Source organism: Anthonomus grandis, chromosome 24, assembly GCF_022605725.1.
Source record: "Anthonomus grandis grandis chromosome 24, icAntGran1.3, whole genome shotgun sequence".
Taxonomy (NCBI): Eukaryota; Metazoa; Arthropoda; class Insecta; order Coleoptera; family Curculionidae; genus Anthonomus; species Anthonomus grandis.
The window spans coordinates 793,933-820,336 of NC_065569.1; the positions used below are offsets into that span (position 1 = coordinate 793,933).

Genomic DNA, 26,404 nt, shown 5'->3' on the forward strand with positions numbered 1-26,404 from the left:
AACGGCGCGTATCAGAAATTATCGATAACTACTAAAATCACTTAGATTCAATTAGAAATGAAATATTTTATAATTATTAAAGATTTCTTAATAAGTTTTTATTATTATACGTTTATGGCCACGGTTGCTCCTGATTTGATGTTATGACATAGTATATGAGCAAACTATATATTATATGAGTGAACTTGTGAAAAGATCGGCTTAAATCGCATTTTTCCCATGGTGCGGGACAAACAGCACAAGTTTTTACTATCGCAATGGTCCACAAAAACACTCAAATACTCATTTTTTCAGTCAAACACTATAGAACAGATATAAAAAATAGAACTTCACAAATGCCGTGTTACCATTTCAAATTTTTTGAAGCGATTTTAGGAATAAGAATGTTAATAACTTTTTTTGCTTTGAAGACCTTATTTTTGAGCTTAGAATAACATATATCTATTTCTACTTTTTATTTTTAACCCAAAATCTAACATCAATAAATTAATATTATTATATGTGGAGGAATTATGTGTGGAGGAAATTATGTGTGAGACTTCCTTCGCGTCTGGAGCTGCTTACGTAATCGTTAAGTACGATTCGTACTTATTAGTAAATAGCATATTTGGTGCAAATATTTAATTAGGACTTTGGCAGTGTTGTGGTTCACATCTTGTGTTAATTATAGCTGAAAATATCCTCTTTTGAAAATGCGTGTAAGCTTGACAACAGAGTGTGCATATGTATTTTGTAAAACAACTCTGACAAATTCTAAGATTTGATATTATAATTGCAACAGAAGTAACTCGAAAGGTAAAATTTAAAAATATATAAGGCGAACTAAATCGGCCCACTTATATTAATTATTATTAATATATAAGTGGTATAATTATTAATATTATTAATTATTAACAAAATTGACATCATGGACAAAATTACTACAATGATAGTTTTAAAAACCTATTTGTATTAAGAAGATTTGTTTATTGTAGGTTTTACTGGAAAGTATTTAAAAAGATATTACAAAAACTGGAGAGAGCATAAAAATGCATGGAACTTGTTCATCTCACATTATAGCAACTTTTATTGAAAGTAGTAAGTTTAAAAAATATTGTACACAGTGGCGGACTTACCGTAAAGAAGATATAGTCTATGGCCTAGGGCAGCAAAATTCAAGGCAAATTAAATGTAAAAAAAGTATTGTTTGCATTGCATTAAATTGTTTGTTTCAACTTTCTATTACAAAGTGTACTACTGAAAGATCATGTTCTGCCTTGAAATATGCTTAAAACTATCATTGATCTTCAGTTGAGGAAGGAAAACTATTCAGTTGTTGATAGTAGTCAGAGTTGTTTCTGTTAATCCGTGATTCTGCAGTTAAAAAATCAAGACGCAAAAATCTGTAAATGTGAGTATTGGTGGTTGGCTTAGCTGTAATAATTTAAATAAAATAAATGAGATTCTTAGCATTGTTTTTTTTATTAAGGTTTGTAACCCACTTAAAATAATCAACAATATTATTGATTAAGCACTCACGCCGCCAATATTCGTTATCATTGTCTGATGGCGGATTACTTCTATGTGTTTGCTTGTGAGCAAGACGTGGAACCGACATTTCTATGTTCAAATCCATTGCAACAGCTCGCGCTTTTTGAAGCATTTCATTGCTCATTACTCTATCAGGAAACTCGTGGTCATTTCTGAGAATATCTTTGATATTTTAGATGTGTTCTCCCACCGAGATCATGTCGATCGATTTAGCTTGCAGTGCGCTAACTACTGGTTTTAAAACTGCTGAATATTTGGCTATTGTTTGTAGAGCAATAATAAACACTTGTTTTGTAACGGCTGAATGCAACTGATATGCAGATTTTCCGGTGGCATATATTTCCTCTACGGATAACGTTTCTAGAGATTTCTTAAACTCTGTGAAATTTTGAGAAAACTTTCTGATTGATTTGTATTTTTCGGATCATCTCGTCTCACACATGCGTGATAGGTTTGGAGCGTAATTTCGACGTGTAGACGATTCTCTGAAAAACTTTATAACATCTTTTACAGTGGCGAAAGAATTTCTAATTTCTGGCATTTCGTTCGCATCATTCACAACAAGGTTAAGTTTGTGACTTGAAAAATAAAAATATAAAGCACTAGGATATTTTTTTCTCAAAATGGCTTGTACGGCACCCTCTTTCCCAGCCATTGTAAAACAGCCATGGAATCCACACCTTTCGCAATCTTTGATTGGGAGGTTAGAACTAATCAAGAAATTGTCAATTGCTTTAATCAAGAAATTGTCAATTGCTTCGGCAATTGCTGAAGCATTTTGTGCTTTTAGTTCAATGAACCCTACAAACTCTTCTCTAATTTTCCTTTTGCTTTCGTCGTAAAACGCACCTCTATTGACAGCTGTTCTTTCCCAGCTAGGTCTGCTGTTTCATCAGCTAAGACTGAGTAAGCCATGGTCTTCTGAACCTCACTTATTATATTCTCCTTAATAACTTCGTCACATAAATTTATCAATTCGTTTTGTATTTTTGGAGATGTGTAAACTGTATTGCGACGGCACTTTCCTAGGTGACTCTTTAATTTATCATCCCCTGAATTGATTCTCAACTTCAATAAATCTACTAAAACACCCTCATCTGTTTGTTTTCTTCTAATTGGCATATCATGTGTACCGCAAAATACTATACAAGAAATAATTGATGACAATATTTGTCTGTTTTCATCGATTGCTTTTTGGTGTCCACTTTGCAGTTAGATGTCTACAGGAACATTTTCAAGAAAATTGTTGGCATCATTTGTCTCTGTTAGATGAAGGTTGGTCATTGCATACTTTCGGCAGTCTCCATGCATATTTTTGAACTTTATATGTGGCCTAACCATAAATGATCCCAAAATTCCTCCATGATGCACCATGGCTAATATATTCGAAGATTGATCCAACCATGCATGATTAAATTTTTTTTCAAATGGCTTGCAAATTGCTTTATTTTCAAATCATTTTCAAAATCGTAATTTCTGGGCAGAATTTAAGGATTTTTTATCCAACTCCCTCTTCTTTTCCGTCGATACCTGGGTAGCCAACCCAACATGACGACCCAGATCATTTCCATGATATCCATCGTCCACTATAATTTCAGGATCGACGTTGATGTCATAAGTTTGTTGGGACGTCGATGGAGAAGAATAGTCGGCAACAGATATATAACAGCTTCTGGAGAATGTGACGCTTGTCCAATGTTAGCATGTAATGATCTTGACATTAAATGAGTAGTTTTATCATAGCTGTCATTTTCATCACTTCCACTGCTACTTTTCCGAAATTTTTTTCTTTTTTCGCGTGTTGTCCGTAAAAAATGGATACACAAAATTACTATTACGGTGTTTAGGCATAGCATGAAAATACGGAAAAAAGATATCAAAATAAATATAATAACATTACATTCAAATATCATTTACTTCGGACTTATCAGTTAAAGTAATATTGCTATATTCAAAATTTGTTAACTTTGTGGTTTGAATTAAGAAATCAAATAGTCATATTAGGTTTTGTTTTGTTTTGACTTACCCCTTTCGAAGAATTTACTGATATCAATTTGACAAAGTAATATTTTCAGTATCAAATTGTTGCGTAGTAAACGTAAATTCGTGTCGGCGCAACTTAACTCTAAAACACTATGGCGCATGAAATATTGGCTTGTATTAAGCTCCGAACTGAATTGAATTGTATTCGTTGTCTCGTCGTCCCGTCGAATTGAATTGCCTTGCTCTGCCTCACGATCCCGATTATATATTAAAATATTCCTGCTCTCGAAATACGTAGAAAATACTGACTCTCGACTCTATTTCCGTCCTTGTCTCATACTTGCTCTCACTGCTTTTCCTTTCCAGCTAGAACGTTCTTCGTGGTATTGCTATTCAATAGAATAATGTTGCTCAAACTTTTTTCGTGACGGAACCCTTTTAAAAAAATAAATTTTTAACGGAACCCTAGACTCTAAACTAAAAGCAAAAGCCGTTATAATATGTGAATTATTAATTAATAATCATACAAAAAAAGATATATTCAGTAAGTAGTGAGTTAGTAAGCAAATGATAACACTAAGTTCATTTAATGCGTGGCATGTAATTGTTTTTTATTCCTCATCAACTGGGTAATGTCAGGCTTGATAGAAGAATGTTGAATTCTCATGTCTGGTTCGGCATCCAGTCTATTGCGGTATTTTGTTTTTGTAGCTGTATATGCTGAAAATTCCGTTTCACACAAATACGTTGTTGAGAACGGCAGAAGAACATTCAAAGCTTCTGTGGCAAATTGTGGGTATTCATCATGAACCCTGCACCAAAAATCATTTAGTAAAATTGTTTTGAACAATGATTACATGCTTGTATCCGATGTCATTTTTAGAAATGATTCATAGATCTGATTTGACATATTTTCAGGCTTCTGCATTCAGATGAAAAAGGGTTTTGAATTCATGAGTTTATTTTCAGTTTTGTATTTTGTTCTTCAGGAAAGTAAAATTCAAAAGTCCCTTGCAGATCATTGAGATATTGCACCAATCCAACAAATATTTCATTTTGAAATATTTCTGTATGACTAAGACTATGGTAGCTAAGCAATAAAAAGCTTCCGATTTCTCTCTTACCAAAATAAGTAATCCAAAAATCTAATTTTCTTTTAAAGGCAGTTATTTTGTTGTTCACATTGAAAACTGTTGTCTGTTTTCCTTGTAGTGGCAGGTTTAATTGGTTAAGTTTTCCAAACATGTCTGCTAAAAATGCTAGTCTAGTGTAGAAAAGTTTCTAATTCTGTTCTTAGTTCAAAAAGCCTTCTCAAAATTTTACCCCGAGACAACCATCTCACTTTAGTATGGAACAATAGTGTTTTATGATCGCTACCATAATCTTCACATAATATTGGGAACAATCGGGATTGTAGTGGACGTGACTTGACAAAATTATGTTTTTTTCCTGACTCATCAAGAACCAATTTTAAATTTGTTTGCATTTTCTTAACAGCGAGTGGTTGTCTACGCAGGATGCAGTGGCTGGAATTACAAATTGGCGCTTTCATTTTTATTCGTGATATTGCTCCTGCTGTTCTACCTGTCATTGCCTTGGCTCCATCGGTTCAAATATCAATGCAATCATTCCAATCGAGTTGGTTTTCTTCAAAAAATATGTTAATCGTGTTAAAAATTTCTTCTCCAGTTGTGTTAATAGGCAGCGATGCACATAAGCAAGTCTTCTTCGAGTGAATGTTTACATGGATATCGCACAATTACTAGCAAGATGGCCAGTCCAGCGACATCAGTCGACTCATCCATTTGCAAGACGAATTTGTTATTTTGAAGCCGTGAAACCAGTTCTTGTTTTATGTTTGCTGAGATATCCCCAATTCGGCGCGTACCTGTATCGTTCGAAAGCGGCACTGTAGAAAGATGCTTTACAGATTTTTCGTCGAGCATACATTTTGTTATGTCTACCACATATGGTTTTATTAGCTTTTCAGCGATAGTGTGCTCTTCTCCTGCTTGGGCACTGCGGTAACTAACCAAATGCGATGCCTCCGTGGCCTTTTCATTCACAGTCGGAGTCGCTTACGTCATAGTTTTTTGGCTTCTTAATAATTGTTCTCTTTTACGTAGAAAAATTCTTTACTTTTGTTTTTGAAGTCGGGATGTACAGTTCCTAAATGTCGGCGCATCTTAGCAGGTACCATCGAACTATTAAGAAGGAGTTTGCTGCACAACATACAAAGAGGTGAGCCGTTAGAAACAACAAATCTGAGATTGTATGATTCATCATACTTTCGTTTTTTCACCTTCAGTGTGTTATTAGATGTTTTACTACTTGAACTTGAAACCATAAAACTAGAACTTGACGCCGTCATATCATCTTGATTTGACGCATCATCCAAGCGAATCACATTTTTTGCAACACCTTTAAGCCAGCACTCCATTCTTCTTTAACACTAATTTGACTTGGTCAATTTTATAACAAATAGTATCTCTTGATGCAAGAAATACAAGATTTTACAACCACTACGAACAACAACAAGACAAGCAAACATAAAATACTGTGCACAGTGTGAGTAAATTTTGCGGTACGTTGCTTGATTTATAAATTCTCCGCGCCAAACAATCCTCCTTTATATTATACCAGCAACCATCGAATTATCTCGAATTCCTCAGAAACTTCGGAGAACCAGATTTTCGTACGCGTGAGCACGAGAAACAGCGCGACGAACCGAGGTCATTCGATTGCTTATAGTCCGGGGGCGCATGGTGGCGTACGAGTAACGCTGTAACACAATGGTATGTGCTATACTGGGGAATCCCACTCCTCCGGTATGGAGGGCTATTCCACGGATTCTGGGGGGGACAATCTACCATTACGGAACACAGAATCCAAGAAACTAAGTAGCACTAACACCGAACTATGTAGCCAAAGTATTGACGAAGATTAACCTGAACTACTACTAAGACTTGAAGACCTTGAATAACGCAGAAGATCAATAAGAAGAACATTTGATTCACCTGATGTTGTAAGGAGAGGTTCAACCGCATCGGCGAGTCGTTTTTTTTACAAGAATAATGGATAAGAGCAAACGTACGGATGAATCGCTTACAGAAACATCTCCAGAACCCAAAAGAGAATGCCACAAGATGGAAGCACAACAAAGGATGCAATAAAATATTACAGAATTATTGCAAAACATAAACGAATTAGTAGAGTTCGGACGAGCAAATAAAAATGTCTACAAACAAGTAAAAGGGCTAGCACAGTCTATCAATCAAGCGGCCAGTAAAGTGGAAAGGGAACTCTACAAGAACTTTGATAGTTTCCTAATAAAAAAGGGAGAAGGTAGATGAAGGTACACAAACTTCAGTGTAGACTCAGCAAGGTGAAAGAGATCTACTTGACATAGGAAAACTAACATCTTACGATGTATGGAACACGGAACCTCAAAAGGACTGGAAGGACAGTGTTTATCTGAACACGGAAATAAAAGTAGGTAACCCCCTCAAAACAAAAGAGGCAACGGTTAAAGTCATTTTAGTATGTCCAAACGAATTAGAAATGTGTACGAGCATCCAGGCGCTGTTTAAAGAGCGATATCGAGAAATCATCGACACGGACGCCAATTTTGAGGTGTACAACCGCACAGCAGTGAAGATCACAAGAATTCACAAATCAAAAGATCATTAGAATAAACCAGGGAAGTAGTGAGAAGGAACTTTGGGATCGTTTAATAGAACTGCGACCCGAAACTATAGATGATGATAAAGTGACAATCCATAAAATAGAAGGAATGGAAATTCACAGGCTTAAAAAAATGGTTGAGGCCATTTTTTATGGCCAAAATACATACGTAACCATCTATACAAACAATGAGAAAGACCTGCAGAAAGAAGAAAAAATAAAAGAAAACGACAGAAGGAGATGACAGAGAGGCACAACTGTCATAATCCTCGAGAAGGGCAACAACCCCTTTGAAGAGATTGCAAAAGAACTGAAAGCCAAATTAAGAGGCACAGTAAAAAGATAATTCAGAAAATGCTAGAGGCAAAAAGTGGCAGTGTTCTCTTGGTTACGGATAAAAACGATTAAGCAGTGAAATTCCTTAATCAAAAAATAGAAGAAACTATGGAAAACATAAAAGTTAGGATAGCTGGATATAAGAACCAGCAAAACGTAATACTATACATCACAGGTCTGGATATAACAACGACGGAAGAAGATATTAGAGAGGCTATTATAAAATAAATAAAGCCAACAGAAGAACTTAGACTCAGTTCACTTCGCTCTAATGCCCGAAATACACTGGCTGCTAGCAGGCAAACTGCCTCATGTGCAATAAGGGACACAAAATGGAAACAGGCCGATGTACTGCTTTGAAGAGAGCCATTTCGTAAGCCAAGAAGGAGAGAAAATACGACTGTGATACAGTGGCGGCTCGTGACATTTGACTATGGAGGGGCGCGCAAATCCAAATAAATATATACTTACTAATAAATAAAAAAATATAACTGGACGTACCTTAGTATATGTTATAATATCTGAGACATGACGGTTTGCAGTCATCATGGTACAATCACAAACAGTTTGCACATTAATGTCTTAATTTGGCAATCAAAAATAAAGAACATTGTTACAAAACAATCGCATTTACACATCACGGAACCTCGCACGAAAATATTTTTGCCACCTCTCTGCGGTTTTAAAAACAATAATAAGTAACTTTAAAACGTGGAGAAAAATTATACTTATTAATAAATGTTCAATAGGTACTTAAGCTACTTCTTAAAAGTAAAATCTGCTCGACGGTCTTTCATATTTATAAATCTTTCCATTACTTGTTCATCAAAATTGTTTATTTCCATCACTAAATTTCTATCGATGGACATCATGGCTAAAGCATTAAGTCTTTCATTAAGCATAGTACTTCGCAGGAAGGTTTTTATTCGCTTAAGGGTGGAAAAATTGCGCTCGGCCTCTGCAGTCACAATGATATTTAATAATTTTATTGTTTCGGCAAATGTTTCGCCAAGATTATTTTCTAAAATAAATGAAAGCAAGTTCATAGCTCCAATATTTTGTGAGAAATCTGGTCTTGAGTAAATGACTTCTAGTTCAGTTCTTAATCTAATTTTACATAACATTGGATAAAAAGTTATCTAAATTATCAAAAACATCTAAAATATCCACTGGAAAGGTTTTGTTATATTTTGGATACGCTTCTTTATCGAACAAGTTAGCTGCTTGAATATTACCTCGATAGGAAAATCTGTCCTTCGCTTGGGTAACAACTGTATCACATACCTCTTTTGCAATAATACTTCTCAAGTTATCGTCAGTTCTTCTTCTTTTGACACTTTCAAAGTTTAATTCTACATTAGCCTTAATATTATCGGTGTCGTTTCTTATTTTGGCAATGCTTGATTCAAATATCGACAGATCTTAGAGAGTAATATTTAAATCCGGCAAAGGTCTGCCTAAAGTCTTAATGTTTACTTTTTCTTCCAGTGAAAGATTTGAAAAATTACAGTTAATTAAAAAGCTTACACGATTCATTATTAAATTTCAATAATAATTATTGTATTGTTCACTCTCGAAATACTCAGACACACACAAACCACCGATCACGGAACCGATTAAAAACAAAATTTTGCCGAATAAACAACAAAAAAGTCTTCCTGCCGCCTGCGGTCCGATTTACAAAACATTAAAACAAAAGCCGAATCCACCATAAAACTAGGGCGCTAAATTTTTGCGCGCCTCGCTATCGGTAACGAGCGTGATAAAAGCCGAGAAGATGGGTCGTCGAGAGTAGCTTTTCGGTCAAATTATGGACGCGGATGTGAGCGCGCCCCACTCCAAATAGAGGAAGATAGATGAGCTGTACCTTGTGCGAGACAGAGAGCGGTATACGTAGGATGCCAGGAGCACTGGTTGTTGCACTTTGGTTGTTGATTTGAATAGCGCATTATCTCCTATAGTACAGGCGCTTGTGTTAAACGTTTAAACGCGGGTTGATAAAAATATAATTAATAATTACTGCACACGAGTTTTAAATTTAAAATAAGTAATTTTTAATGAAATTACTGGGGAGGCGCGCGCCCTTGCGCCCTTATTAGCAAGCCGCCAATGCTGTGATAAAGGGAAACCTAATATCTATGATAAAACTGTGATATGAACTTCGACTGTAAAAAGACTGTGATATATTCCTTCTAGTACTAGTTCTTAATCGATTTACATATTTTATTTATTTACTAAACGCCGACCGCTCCGCTGGTGCCCACGATATGGCAGCGAAAGTTGCAGCAGAAGAATCTACAGATATTTTAGTAGTGAGTGAGCAAAATATAAAATTAACAAAAAAACGACCCTGGATTACAGACAGGGCAAGCTGGGTGGCCCTTAAACTCTTAAACAAAAACAATAATGTTAAGAGGGTTATAAAAGAAAATGGAGTGCTGGGACTTCAGCTAGAATATCTATGGATTTTAGGCATCTCCAAATATTTTGCTGCAACAGTATAAAACTTACATTGATACACTGCTAGATATGGTAGAGACTACAGGAGGAGAGGCAGTAATAGCTGGTGATTTCAATACGAAAGCAGAAGAATGGGGTTCGCCGGAAACAGATAAAAAAGGACAATATATCTTGGAGGCCGTGGCAAGACTTGGACTAGCAGTTCATAATGACGGAACCCCCCTCATTCAGGAATAGCTAATTTTTTTAGCTATTCCTATCTACGCAAGGAATAGCTAAAAAAATTAGAGAGTGGAGGGTTTTGGATCACTACATCTACATATAGCTTTTGAAATTCTCGTGAAAAACATATCAAGCATGACATTCAAAAATAAAACCATAATCAACAGAGAAAGGCTACGTGAGAAGATGAATGAATTAACCGAGGAAGAAAAACCAGAAAATCACTACAATCTGACAAATATGGTCAGAAATATTCTCAACGATTCTACAGATAAATATTATGGACCAAACAGACAAAGAATCCCATACTGGTGGAGTGAAAAAATAGAGACACTAAGAAAAAGCTGCCAAAGAATTCGCAGGGCAAAACAAAGGTCTCAAACAAACAAAATTTGACTTGGCAACAGTCGAACAGCAAAGTGCTGCCCATGAAGAACACATAAACGCAAGAAAAGCGCTCAAGGACGAAATTAGAAAGGAAAAAACAAAAATGTGTAAAGAACTCTGCAATGAACTGGAGAACGACCTGTGGGGACAAGCCTATCACATTGTCAGGAAAAACATAAAAGGCGATACAGAACCAATAAAATTGACAGATGATAGAGTGTCGGAAGTAATAAACGAGCTGTTTCCCAGTTATCCAATCTCGAATGCTTCTACGGCGAGATTGGATCACTGTATGCAAAGGGCGGCTCAGGTACTTACCTTCATACTCACTTTCTTTCCTTCACCCGCGTTCTTTCCTCTAAACTTATGGCGAGACTTTTTTCGTCTTTCTATTTCGACCGCTCTTGGTCAACCCTTGATATTTCCAATCCCGGCGCTATTAGGTTTTCGAGGGCTAGGGATCCTTCTACACCTCAAAAAAAAAAATAAAAAAAATAAAACATAAAAAAATGAAAATAAAATAAATTGATAACATGATAATGACTCGGCTTTGGACAAGAACTATAAATAAATAATAGGAGGGTAAAACTACAGGAGAAAAGTTTACGGAGCAGGGGCATGGATTCCCAGTTCCGGTCGGTGACGCAGGTGAGCGAGCAGGCCCCGCCCGACCTTCAGCCAAAAAACTGCCCATTTCCATTGGCAGGGAACCAGGCCTGGGAGCAGTCCTATGCGACTTAGAAAAGAAAGAGAAAGGGATTATTAGAGATGGATTCTTCCCAGCGAGAAACAATATATTCAGAACACCCCTATTTGCAAAGGGGATCATACCGTAGGAGGTAAAGGAACACCAGACAAGTGAAGAGGAAGACGCAGTATGCAACAAAAATAAAAAAAGGAAACGAAAAGCTACTCCAGAAGCACAGAATATATTTTGGATTATATCGAGAAACCTTGAAGTACTGAAAACTAGGGTTGACGAACTAATGAAGTTTTGTGACCAAACGCAAAATGTACACAAAAATATTAAAACTTTAGCAAAGCAAATAGGCTCAACAGTTCCATAAACGGTTGCAGAATATAAAAGTGACAAATACGAAAGACATCAGACAAAAAAGGAACAAAACGCTAAGATCGCAAAATATGAAAAAATATTAAATAATTTAGTAGCTAAGAAATCTACAGATGCGAAAACACAAACGGGAGAAGAAGACTGTGGGGGCCAGCTAAAACTATCCGTCTTAGCTGCTTTATCCGCTTAAAATACTCGGATGGCAAATGATAACTACGAATTCCTCGAACTCAGAACGTAATTTATTCATACTTGAGTTACAAATGATAAAGAAAACAAATAAACACTTCTTCACACACACAGTTATAGGGAGTATTTAGCACACATTAAACTTAAAATGTACATGAGTAACCGCGTGATTACAGAGGGCCAAAACACGGCGGCCGCGCGACGTTACTTAATCGCTACCGAATGGATGACTCATGACAATAGACGACTAACTTATTGTCCGGGCAGCGGGGAAATAACAGCGCGTAATTATAAATAGATTGACACATGAGCGCTGTTGCCACTACACTTAAACTAATTATGAAATTAGGGGAAAATAATACTGTCCCGAAAAAAGACATTATTACTACGTTAGTTATTATTACTACGTAAAGTTGATAATTTTGAGAAAATAGCAGGACTTAAAATGGGCCGACACAGTATACACAGCTATAAAAGTAGGTAGCCCTCTTGCAACAGAGAACAGTAAACTCAAAGTGGTAATCACGGTGCCAGAAGACCCGAAAATAGAGAAGTCCATACAAGATACCTATAGACACAGATACCCAGATCTGTGCGACATGACAGAACCTTTCGACATACTTGAAGTTAGAATTGCATCCCAAAGAGACCTAAAGCAAAACCAAAAAATAATAAAAATAAATAATTCTACTAAATGTCAACAAACGTTTTATGAACTAGCTAAATGCCCGCGGCGTTGCTCGCGTGAAATTTGAAAATAAAAGAAAAGTTCTACTGAAGAACTTCTTTGTAAACAACTTTTTTTGTTTTGCCTTCTTGTGCCAGAATTGATGATTATTTTGGTGAACTTGTTCTAGAACAGGCTACATAGAATTGTCGATGCGTAAAGCAATCCTGTTTCAAATCAATCTCTGCTGTCTTTGAGTCTGGCCCTGCGACCTGTAATAAACGAAACAAAAAATTCTTCAAAGAAAGAGATAAATTGAAAAATTAATAATATTAATTTAGCTTATTGATGTTAGATTTTGGATTAAAAATAAAAAGTAGAAATAGATATATGTTATTCTAAGCTCAAAAATAAGGTCTTCAAAGCAAAAAAAATTATTAACATTTTATTCCTAAAACCGCTTCAAAAAAAATTTGAAATGGTAACACGGCATTTGAGAAGTTCTATTTTTTCTTTAGTGTTTGGCTGAAAAAAGACGTATTTGAGTGTTTTTGTGGACCATTGCGATAGTAAAAACTTGTGCTGTTTGTCCCGCACCATGGGAAAAATGCGATTTAATCCGATCTTTTCTCAAGTTCACTCATATAATATATAGTTTACTCATATACTATGTCATAACATCAAATCAGGAGCAACCGTGGCCATAAACGTACAATAAAAAAAACTTTTTAAGAAATCTTTTAATAATTATAAAATATTTAATTTCTAATTGAATCTACGTGATTTTAGTAATTATCGATAATTTCTGATACGCGCCGTTATTTTGCATAACTACCAACGGTTTTAGTATTTACGCATAATTCCCAATATGTCTAGCTATTATGCATATTAGCGGTAACATATATATACAAAAGTGTACGATACTTCGAGGGAATGAAGAATGAATCCCAAATGAATATCGACCGGTAGCGTCGATATCTGTAACATCTGGATGAAGCATTAGTTTGTTTTCTTTTCGTTTGACACTTGGTATTGACAGACAACATTGGCAGCTGTCAGTAACAACAGTGTTAAATGTTAATATGTGAGAAGGCGGCAAGCCATATATTTTGTCTTCTGTGTCTTGAATACTAACCATTATTTCTATTTTTTTCTGTTACGTTGTAGGCAATGGTCAGAATCGTGTACGCACCCATGGAAGACGGCAATATAGAAAGTGGCATGCATAGGGCTGGTAGATAAAATGATAGAATTTTAAGTCTTTTCCTGAATAAGGAGGCAGCAATGGCCAAAGGGATCCATGCAAGAAGGACCCATGTATTTGATTTAAAATAGCGTAAGTCAAAATATTTCTCATTTAATGTTTGACACTTGCTGAATAAATCTGGTAAGGGAGCAATCACCCATCTAAGAAATGTATATCCCTGTTTTTCTCTTAATTAGAAATTTAATTATATAGTTTATAACACTTTTGAGAGTATACGTATTTGCTTTTTTCTTGCCCTATTCTAAGTCATAATATTTTTTATATCAAATAAACAACTTCTATCATTATAAAACTTATGGAACAGTATAATAATGAAATTAGTAAATGTAGGCCCGTAATAGTATTAGCAAACAGATACCAAGTATTAACCCTGTAACAAAAACTAATTTTTAATTTGCTAGAAGATACTGTATATCTGTCTTGGCCAACTTATTTAGTTCAGAGCTCCGCAATTTTAATAATTACCAAAAAGCTAGCACATAAAAAATCAAAGGAAGCAGCAATTAGATGGACTATATCCTCTAATTGGGTCTGTTAAAGTTAAAGGGACTTCTAAAAAATGATTTTTTTTTAAAAATTTTTACATAGAATGTTGACTTTGAACATTTTATTGATAAAAAAGTGAGGATGAAGTAAAAAAATGCAAAATTTTAAAAATTATAAAGGATTTTCTACTTATGTATGATTCACAATTACATCCGGCTTAACTACACTCTATTTGCGACTAGGCATCACGTTGACCATTATATATGCTATTAATTTAAATTTAAAACCTTAAGTAACAAAATTCTGCAACTTTGTTACTTAAGGTTTAAAATTTTATAGATTTAAAAAAAAAAAAAATATGCAAAATTTTATTTTTAAATTAAGCAGGGCTGGATGCCAAACAGTGAAATTTCAACCCTAAATTTTTTGTAATTTTTACGTACAAATTACTGAACTGAACAAATTACTGACTGAAAGTTTCTTGAACTTTTCTTGAAGGCACAAACACATGTGTTTGTGCCATAATTCCCATTTTAGCTACAGCCAACCCATCCAACTAAAAAGTGTTCCCAGCAAAACCAAAAAATATTACTGGGGACGTAGTGAAGCCACTGCCATTTTTGTCAAGAAGGTTGTTGTTTTATTTTTCTTGTGTGTAAATTACAAAATATGTAATTAAAAGGGGTCCAAAGCGATAAAAAATTATATAAATTTACAATAATAACCCCCAAAAAGTTCCAAAATTGCCCCAATATGTATATTTTTTAACTATAGCAAAATCAAGAGCTAAAAAACCTTGTGCAAGTTGGCAATAATTACATATTTAACGTATATAGAAAAACCTTCATAATTTTCAAAATTTTGTATTTTTTCCAATCATCCTCACTTTTTTATCAATATTTTGACCACACTCAACATTCTATGTAAAAATTTAAAAAAAAAAATTGGTTTTTAGACATCCCTTTAACTTTACCGGACCCCTTTAATTTTTTAGGGTTCAGAGAGCAATAGGTTGTTTTGCAAAATACTTGCCAATGAACAATTTATTAATTAATATAATTAAGAATAACTTCCCAATATTTTTGATTATCATTAAAATAGCAATAAAGGATTGGTCTTCAGAGTCTTCAGATGTGAATTCTTTTTTTTGAAGGGTGCATGGAGAATATATTTACTTTGAATAACCAAGAGTTATAAAATTATACAATTAAAATGCAAAAAGACCATATTAAATCTGAGATTTCTTATCTTAGGGTTGTTGATTTTAAAATCACACTTTTCAGTCCAGTCATAATAATCAGATTATATCAGTCACATATAGGGCTGTGTTCAATATCTACTTGTAAGATGTCTAATATTTATCTTTGGTTTGACATATTCTGGAATACTGGTCCTTTGTTTTGACTCCTTCATTTCTGTTTAATTTTTTTTTTGAAAATCATTTATTTAAACAAACTTACAAGTTACAATTTTGTGTTAAATATAATTTAAACCTCTCAATAGTGCCTTTAAGCACTGGTCTCGAGAATAACAAAAATAAAATGATAAATTTAAACAAATTTAAATAAGAAATTGTTTCTAAGTAATATAATAAATAATAAACCCTATAAATGCTCCAGTCATCTAACAAATTTAAAGGTCTTTAATGTTTTAACAAATGTATTATATGTTGTTAAAAATTTTAATTGCATTGATAATTGGATTACTTAAACCTATATTAGTCCTAGTGCTCACTTTATATATATTATTTTCATAAGGATCTTGTTTGATAATTATGCACATCACAATGAAATAAAATATTTATGTTACATTTTTGCTGACCATGAACAATTTCATAAATTATTTTACATTGTTTGTTCATCATTTTATGTTGTTGTTACAATTTCTAAAATGTCTTCAACTTATGTAAATTCAGTTCTAGATAAATCGTGTTAATACTGGTGAACCAATCATAGTTAAATAATACATTAGCAACTCTATTTTATAATATTTGTGCCTTATGAAAGTTAGTTTCCCCACACAAACCCCAAATTGGCAAAAGGTATTGAAAATGTGTTAGAAAAAAAGCATTATAAATCTTAAATTTACTTCCCCTAGTTAAATAGTTGCTACTCCTATACAAAGCAGAAAGCATGGGTACTATTTCTTCAAGGATTTTGGTTATATGTTGTGCTCTGTTGGACATGAAAAATAAATAACTATAGTGAAAAAATATTTAAAAAAGGAATGTTAATATTTATTAATACTCATCAATTTACTGATAATTTTCAATATATTTTTGAAAGAGTATTTCCTATAATAACATTAGGATCTTCTTTTTAGAAAAAAAAAAACATATGCTTTTTCTCACAAGATTTATGTCCAGTTTTCCAACAAGTTTTAAGTGGCAATTTTACCAAGTAATAAATAATGTTAAACCTGAAGAAAGAAATCGAATAATTCAATTTTCTCATAAGGGAAAAACTATTCATCGCGGAATTCAAGAAACTTTCAGTCAGTAATTTGTTCAGTTCAGTAATTTGTACGTAAAAATGACAAAAAATTTAGGGTTGAAATTTTACTCTTTGGCATCCAGCCCTGCTTAATTTAAAAATAAAATTTTGCATATTTTTTTTTTTTTAATCAAGCAAGGTAAAGTAGCATATCTAGACAAGATATAAAAAAAGTTTATAAAAAAAAGCTGTTTAGAATGCAAAATTAAGTCTGAATACCGAATTTCTTAACCATAGGCTTACTTTGATTTTTACGTTTAAATTCTTTATTTATTCTGAATTTTCTCAAGTTTAAACAAAAACCAAATAAATATTAATATTTAAAATAGTGAAAGTTATTTTAAAAATTATTGTTCTTGAAATAATTTTTTTACGATCGGTAGGAATTTTTTCGGCTCGTGGAATGCATGGCGCATATTATATTGGGTTCTTTTTTGCTGCGTTTATGAGTTTTTGTCGAACTTTTTAAAATGTAAACATTCTCAATTAAATGTAGCAGCTACAATAAAACATTGTCACTGTCAAAAACTTATATCATTATTTTAAGTAAGTAATTTAAAAATGTATAAAGTTATTAATAATATCGGAATTAACAGAAAAATGTGAAATTTGGAGCAGAAAATTTTCATTGTGCAATCGTATGGTAGTGAAAATATATGTCGTTAAACTACGTTTTGAATCCTTTTTTTCGTAAAAATATCCGTTAATAAGTCGAAGTAGGTAACAATATCTTCTGGGAGACGACTAATCTAACTTTTTGAGGCCACGGGTAGTGTTGAGATGAAAAAAAAGCAGAAAAAGAGATACGATGCTGCTATAATCTTTGCTTTGGAGTCAATTGCTGAGAACCCTCGGATGTCATTGAAACCTAGGTCGGCGGTGCTGAACATGAGCAAATTTGAATTACAATCATGCCAACAATATTAAAGTATTCAAACCAAGGTACTTGCATACTTTAGAAGAGAGGGATGAAGCGCATCGTTTATTATTTTCTGCTTGGTTAGGCAACAATATTCTCGGACGAATCTACTTTCACGACAAATGGTGTAATTTCATTTCAAAATTGTCGCTTTTGGTCCAACTAAACGCCAAACTTGGGGGAATCCATGGCAAGAAGCAATATTTTAAAAAAGTCAACATATGGTGCGCCATATCTTACCATTTAGGTATTATTGGACCATAGTTTATTAAAGGATCTCTGAATCAAGAAAAATATCTTCAAATTTTCGAAAGATTTTTTGAAGAATACTTAGAACCTTTACCAGTTGATCAAAGAATAAATCTTTATTTTCAACACGACGGTTGTCCAGCTCGCTCCACTATTCGAGTAGCAGAATGGTTGAATAGAACTTTTCCGAATTAATAGATTGGAAGACGCGGCCCAATTGGGTGGCCGCCAAGGTCACCTGATTTAACTATTTCTGATTCCTATTTACGGGGTTTTTGCAAGCAAATTGTTTATTCCGATCCATTAGCAAATGACAAGGAATTACTAAAACAAAGAATTAGAGATGCTTGTAATTCAATTTCCATTGAACAAGTTAGAAATTCATTTAAATAAGTTTAGGAAAGGTATTGGAAAATATTTTGATAATTCGATTGAAAAATGTTTTGAGATAGCTGCATTGAATAAATTTAAAATAAGTAAATAAAATAAATTTTCTTGTTAAATTAGATGTACTATATACATTTTATTACAAACATATTTTTGGGGATGGTTTGTAACTCTTAGATCAGTGATTTAACTATTAGATAAATAAATTAGTTAGTTTTTCTGTAATAATTAAATATGAATAAAAAAATTAATTGGTACACAAAACGTAAAACTCAAAGTAGGCCTACGGTTGTAAAATTCCGTATTCGCCGGGCATAATTTTGCGTTCTAAACAACTTTTTCTTATAAACTTTTTTATATCTTGCCTAGGAATACTACTTTACCTACTCATAAAATTTAAAACAAGCTCGCATTAAGACATGCTTGATTTAAAAAAAAATTAAAATATTCTAAATTTTATTTTTTATTCAAGTAGGGCTGGATGCCAGCCAAACTGTCAAATTTCAACTACAATTTTTTTGTCATTTTTACGTATAAATTCGCTTATTTTGAGACACACTGTATAGTTGTCAAATGCATTAGGATGCAGGCCATGCTTTAATGAAATGTGCAACATGTGGCAGAAAACTTCAGATGTTGTTGGAAATGCATATTTTGATGCTGTTGGACATATCGGACACTCGCTGATATATCTTTTCGGTAGCTCAATTTATTTTTTACTTTTTTAGGAATACTTAAAAGTTCGTTTGGGCTTTATAGGCCTTAACAAGAAGCTTCTATGGTTAGCTGCTATATTTTTGTGCATTTTATCAACAGGTCATCTCACTCTATTTTTACAATTTTGTATCTATCTGCATACATTGGAAAAATCATCAAATAAACATCTAATTGATCCTTTACTTCGCTAACTTCCTTATTATATTTATAGAGATCTTTTTTATTTTTCTTACATATTAGTTTCTTTGGAAAACTTTGATTAAAAATTGGTTCAAATATATTTGTAAAAGCACCTCATTAGCTATTTACATCACAACCATTCTGACCAAAAACGTCAGCCCAGTTCTCTTCTTTTAGTTGTTGAATAAAAAAAGGTTTGTTTGAGGAAAAAATATTTCATATTGTTTTTGGTATATGTATATACTGGTTATTAGTTTCGAAGATTATTTTTTGCCCTTTATGATTTGAAATATGAGTTTGCAGTCATGCCTAGCACACAGGCAATATCACTATTGGTAAATATATTATCGATACAACTATTTAACCTAGTTTTTTCTGTAATTGTTAGTTAGAAATTAAATGAGTTCATGATTGATAAGAGTTCTTCTTTATTTCTATTAGGTTTTAAAAGTTCAATATTAAAGTCACCTGCTATAAATGCCTACTTTTGACTAGCTGTCAAACACAAAAGTAACTTTGTTATCATCTTTTGAAATGAAAAATTCCTTGTCTTAATTGATAAATTTTCAAAAGCTTTAACCTATTTTGGTACAGTAATTTCAGTAGTTTAAACTCTGGTATAGTAATTTTCATTCTGTGGTATTCCTAAAACAATTATTTTAGATAACGGATCTGAATTCCAAAATGAAAGTGTTAAAGAATTATTCAAATCACATAATATTAAAATACATTTTACAACCCCACAACAGCCCAAATCAAACAGCCCTAATAAAAGATTAGATTCAACTTTAATTGAACATATTAGACTTTTAAAAGAAAAAGATAAAAATGACATTGTATGTTTAATGCCATATGCAGTTATTGCTTATAACAATACTATACATTCCAGTACAAATTTTACACCCTTTGAACTAATCTACATGGGCATATGGATACACAAGATCCCATGAAATGAATGGCTGCTCATATTTATCAAAAAAAAAATTAATTAACAATTGATAGTTTGCCAATACCAGTTAATATCTAAAACATTTAAAATTTTTAGATTTTTGAAATTAAATTTAATTTGACTCAAATGGTGCAATTATTACCTTTAGATTAGTATTACCATTGGTCGAATCAGATATATATCACTAGTATCAATTATACCTATTCTGTATCGCCAAAATCAATTTTTCTTAAACTTACTACAAAAACCATTCCTTGTGGGTAGCGATAGGAAGGATTCTTATATAGATAAATTATCTGCCGAACTACAACTCTATGAGTATTTATGTAAAGATGCTCATAATGCTATAACGTGTCGCCCCTTTTGCATAGAACTCCAAGATATTCAAGTTAATAGAATTATGGATGGAAAATGGTTGATATTCATTCCAGGCCAATTGAATGCTCCAGTGTCATGCCCAATTTTCAAAGACAATGCCTTACTTCATAGTTCTTATTTGGTAGAAACTACCAATGAATGCATTATCCAAATCAAGCCATTGATCTCAAGGACTTATAAACTGAGCCAACTTAACTATGAATGACATATCACTCAAAATTAAATTTAAGTTTTCACTTTCACGATAAAAGAAAAATATCGAATCTTCCTATGTTGGACCTAAATACAATGAATCTTGAAGAAAGATAGAAGCTCTTCAGCCATTCAAGAACAAAAAAGACTTTTCAAAGAAATTAAGACTCAATAATAATTATTTTAATATGTATTTTCTTTATAGGAAACTCGATTTATACAGGGTGTTCCACTATCAACGTCACAGGCTGTAACTTTTTTATTTTTAAGTTTAATTTTTTTAAAGAAAATGTATACCCAAAATTACTTAAAAACACTACCCCCAACACGTGATCCCCTAAAAATTACCTCAACTTTTTTTTTCAAATGACATCACCATTACTTTTTTTAATGTTTAGAATGTTTGTAAAATTATTAATAAAATTTCATAAAAAAAGCATGTATCAATCATGCTAGGGAATTTTTAATTTAAAATTTTTAAAATTAGGGTTTTCTCATCGTTTTCAAGTTTAATGTCTATAATAAAATGAGGTAGTATATTGAAAAGAAGAAACGAGCTCAGAGATCAATAGATCAATCCTCAGCTTCTGTGTATATAAAAAAAATCTATTATACCTCAAGTAAATTATTGTATTTAAGACTTATTGAACTTTTCTGACTGAAAGGTTTCGTTAACAATTTAAGATCATACAGGGTGTTCCGTTGATCATGTTACAAACTTCTAGGGCAGATAGAAAACGTCAAAAGAAAAACAAAATTTCATATAAACATGGGCCCGGAAAAGCTTCCTCAGGGAGCTAAGGCTCTTTGAAAATAACCTTTAAAAACTAGTTTTTTTTAATAGCTCCGGAACTACTTTAGCTATCGCAACCAATTTTGGGAGGTAAATTATTGTTATAGTACGTTTATTCTTTTGAGCCTACTAAATAAAAAAAAAATTTACCAGGGGCTTCAGAATCAGGGGGGTATTTGGTAAATGTAGGCCTATTTCTTTAAGACTTTAATTTCTGCCTGTTTGGGCATTAGATTATGATGTTCCTATGCTTTTTACATAAAAAAGGTGCTCTTAGTAAAAGTCGTTAAATATCACCGTTTTTGTGGAAATTGACTAAAACCAAACTAAGATACAGCACCTGAATTAATTATTTTAATAATAATAATAATGCTAATTCATTGCCACTGTCAGAATTTTTTAAATTTGTCACTGTCAGTATTTTTCACATGATATTAATTCCCTTTTTATTACGGTTAAGTAATGGAAGATTACACTTTTGCTGAATACGCCGATATGCTTTTAATTTATGGGGAAGTTCGATGTAATGGTAGAGCTGCTTCTTGACTATATGAAGAGCGGTTTGCCGAAAGGCGAATCCCAGTTTACACACTTTTTGAAAGGGTCAATCAACGGCTTAGGGAGACTGACTCGGTTAAAATAAAACGCCAAGATAATGGCGCGCAAAGGAACATCCGAATCCCGGATTTTGAGGCAGAAGTGCTTCAGCGATTTGAAGATAACCCATCAGTAAGTACTCGAGCAGTAGCTGATGCGATGCATGTAAATCATGTTAGGGTATGGAACGTTGTTAATGAACAGCTTCTTCGGCCCTACCACCTGCAAAAGGTGCAATCATTAGGACCCAATGATTTTATGCCCCGCGTAAATTTTTGCCAGTGGTTTCTTGACCGGTGTACAGAAGAACCTCAATTTCCAAAATATGTCCTTTTTACTGACGAGGCTTTATTTACAAAAGAAGGCATTTTTAATTCTAAGAATAATCATGTGTGGAGTGAGGAAAACCCTTATGGTATTCATTTTAGGAGCTATCAACATAAGTTTTCGGTCAATATGTGGGCTGGCACGGGAAATATTTATTTAAATTTTTTAAGAAATGTACTGCGAGAACTTTTAGATGATCTGCCCCTAAATATACGACAGAACTTATGGTTACAACACGATGGAGCGCCAGCTCATTTTTCACTTATTGTCCGCGAGTTTATAAATGAAAAGTTTGGAAGGCGCTGGATTGGCCGCGGAGGCCCTTTCACCTGGCCAGCGCGCTCACCAGATTTGACACCCTTAGATTTTTTTCTTTGGGGGCATATGAAAAGTCTCGTATATGAAACTCCAGTCGAGTCAGAAGAAGACCTGGTGGCCAGAATTTCCGCAGCTGCTGAAGTAATCTAAACCACGCCTGATATTTTTAACCACGTCAACCTTAATATGGTGCGTAGATTCAATAAATGTATCGATCGTGGTGGCCGGCATTTTGAGCAATTAATATTTTTAGTTTATTTTTGTAATACCAATCTTTAATAAAATTTGTTTACGTTTCTAAAATTGTTAATTTGTTGGTTTTTTATTACACTTAAAATCATTTAAACATTTTATGCCTCAAGGTAATTAAAGTGACAATTAATTAATTTGAGTACCAATTTAATAAAGTGGCTACCTTAACTTTTTTTAAACATTTATTTTTTATTTACGCCAGATTTTTTTTTTATCTCATAACTTGCTTTTCGTCAATTTTCACAAAAACGGTGATATTTACCATTTACCGACTTTTACTAAGAGCACCTTTTTTATGTAAAAAGCATAGGAACATTATAATCTAATGCCCAAATGGGCAGAAATTAAAGTTTTAAAAAAATTGGCCTAAATTTACCGAATACCCCCCTGATTCTAAAGCCCCTGGTAATTTTTTTTTCATTTAGTAGGTTCAAAAGAATAAACGTACTAACAATAATTTACCTCCCAAAATTGGTTGCGGTAGCTAAAGTAGTTCCGAAGCTATTAAAAAAAACTAGTTTTTAAAGGTTATTTTCAAAGAGCTCTAGCTCCCTGAGGAAGCTTTTCCGGACCCATGTTTATATGAACTTTTGTTTTTCTTTTGACGTTTTCTATCTGCCCTAGAAGTTTGTAACATGATCAACGGAACACCCTGTATATCTTCTTTTCAATATTTGAGCACATGACATAGTATTTTCTAAATTGATTTTTATTGTATTACTAATGTAATACTCAATAACATAGATAACTCATCATGAATTCGTCACAACAGTACATAATTTACTTAAACATATTTTTATCCAACATATAGATCAGAATAAGCATTTATAGATGTAGCAAGCTAGCAAAGCTCAAGCTACAATTATTTTTTTATTTTTAAGTGAATGTAAGGAAACATATTTCTAAATATTTAAATTATCAGTTTTGTTGATTTTTTTAGTGCAGTTACAGCATATCATCTGGTAGGCCTCTCTTCGACTCTGAAAAATTTAGTTTCTTGTCTTATTTCTAAAGTTTGAATATTAAAGTCCTTTAGCATGGTTTTATACGAAACTATGCACAGGTAAACATTACCTATGTTAACATAAAGATAACTTAATATTTTTTTCTGAATTTTTTCTATTGTATCACATTTTAGTAGTGCATTATATACAGTTATTGTAGCATTAATATATGTGAAGTTCCTTGAATTCCTTATAACAATACCAAGTGCACCATACACTTTATTATTAGTATTCTCAAAATGACTATTGAATTTTATATTACTTTGAAAAACAATTTGAAGATCCTTTATCTCTGTTTTGTTAATTAATAATTTATTATTTATGAAATAAGGAAATTTGATATCGATTTTGCTCAAACAATTTTCTACAAAGTATCTTCTTGCAACTTCTAGATCTTAAAGTCATCAACAAAAAGGAGACTTTCCCAGTGTATTACCACCCTTGGATGGCTATCAAGAAGAATTAAAAAGAGCAACAACCTCAAATTACTACCCTGTGGCACAGCAGAAACTGCAGAAAAACCCTCAGACATTGATTTTGCAACTTTAAAAACCTGTTGTAGTACAAACAAATTTTGTAAACTATATACGCTACCTAATATAAGTTCATTCAAATAGTAGGGTCGTTTTGAGACACTAGAGCAATATTTTAAAAATTTTTTTTAATAATTTCTTTTAAAAGAAAAGAAATTTTATGTAAATTTAAATATCGTTACGGTGCATGATGTGATCAATGGTTTCCGATCATTATTTCAAAACTGCTCAAAAAACAATTAAGATTTACTATGGTAAAGTCAACACTATTTATCAGGGTGTTTCGGGAGGAAACGGAAAAATTTTGGGAACATGTTCAAAGGTCAAAATAAGATAAATCAACCCATACGTTTTAATCCGATTCTGAACTAGTTTTTTTGTAAGATTTTTTGTTTTAAAAGCAACACAAACAAATACTAGTAAAAAACAAAATTCCACTAATTTAAAATGTTTTCGAAAACACCCTCACCAAGTTCAAGGCAAGCTGCAGCACGTTTGTTAAGCGCTCGTGTTGTACGTTTAATTGATTGAAGATTGTTTTTAATAATATTTGAAGCATTTCAAATTTCCTTGTGGAGTCCTTCTACGGTTTCTACTGGTGTTTCATACACTAGTGCTTTCATCCACCCTCGAGGCAATAATCCATTGGATTAAAGTCTGGTGACCTCGGTGGCCAAACTTGAGGTCCTTCTTTGCCAATCCAACGATCAGGAAAACGATTATCTAAGAAATTACGAACTCGGCGACTAAAATGAGGCGAGGCTCGTGTTGAAAATACATTCGGTGTCGAACAATTGGCGCAACGTCATCCGACATGTGTATTAAATGGTCTTCCAAAAAGCGTAAATATCTTTCTCCAGTATTAGACGCTCATCTAATACAAAGGGACCAAACAACTGGTCGTTCAGCATTTCACACCAGACGTTAACACTGAACCAATGTTGAAAGTTTCGTTCAAACGTGGCATGAGGATTTTCATCTGACCACCGATGTTTATTGTGTCGGTTATTAACTCCATTGCGGGTAAAATGAGCTTCATCGCTAAATAAAATGTATTTATGTAGGCCTCAATTTTGTTGGATCTATTCGCAAAATTGAACCCTTAAGCCATAATCACCCTCTTAAAGATGTTGAATCGGTTGAATATGTCATTTTGACCAGGGGCTTCCTTTGATTGTTGTGAACTGCTTGATTCATCCTCCATAACATCTATACAGGGTGTTTCTTAACCTATACGCATAAACTTGGTAAATTATTGCTGACGGCAAATAATGACTAATAGTGAAAAAAAAGTAGTAAAATATTTTTAGTTACGGAGATAAAAGATTTATTAATTAAAATTTAAAAAAAAAACGTCAATTCTCCAAAATAAATGTTTATTTAACTATTATAGTAACTGTTCAAAGTTATTTCAATGACTTTCAATACATAATTGAGCACGCCTAATCCAAGAGTTGCAGACAGCAGCTAATCCAGGTTGTAGTCAAATTTCCTCGGCGGCAGCAAATATCCGATTTTTTAATTCTTGTTCATTGTCAACTTCGGTTACATACACCAGAGATTTTAGGTGGCCCCAAAAATAAAAGTCAAGCGAATTGAGGTCGGGTGATCGAGGAGGCCATCCAATTGGACCACCTCGGCCTATCCATCGTTCGGGGCACATTCGATCCAAATGCCGTCGCACTGGTCGCGCAAAATGTGGTGGAGCACGTGAAGAAACCACAAATTCTGATTAATGTTAAGAGGGACTTCTTCAAGGAGTACCGGCAAATTTTGTCGCAAGAATTGTAAATAAAGAGCACCAGTTAGACGATTATCCAAAATGAAAGGGCCA

At 33.3% G+C, this 26,404-nt stretch overlaps 1 long non-coding RNA gene across 1 annotated transcript; it reads left to right on the plus strand.

Moving 5' to 3' along the window:
• Positions 1–13,624: 13,624 nt before the first annotated feature.
• On the plus strand, positions 13,625–24,653 carry LOC126749303 (uncharacterized). Its single transcript, XR_007664999.1, has 2 exons — positions 13,625–13,866; positions 24,430–24,653. It is a non-coding gene; the product is annotated as an uncharacterized LOC126749303 (long non-coding RNA).
• The last annotated feature ends 1,751 nt before the right edge of the window (positions 24,654–26,404 follow it).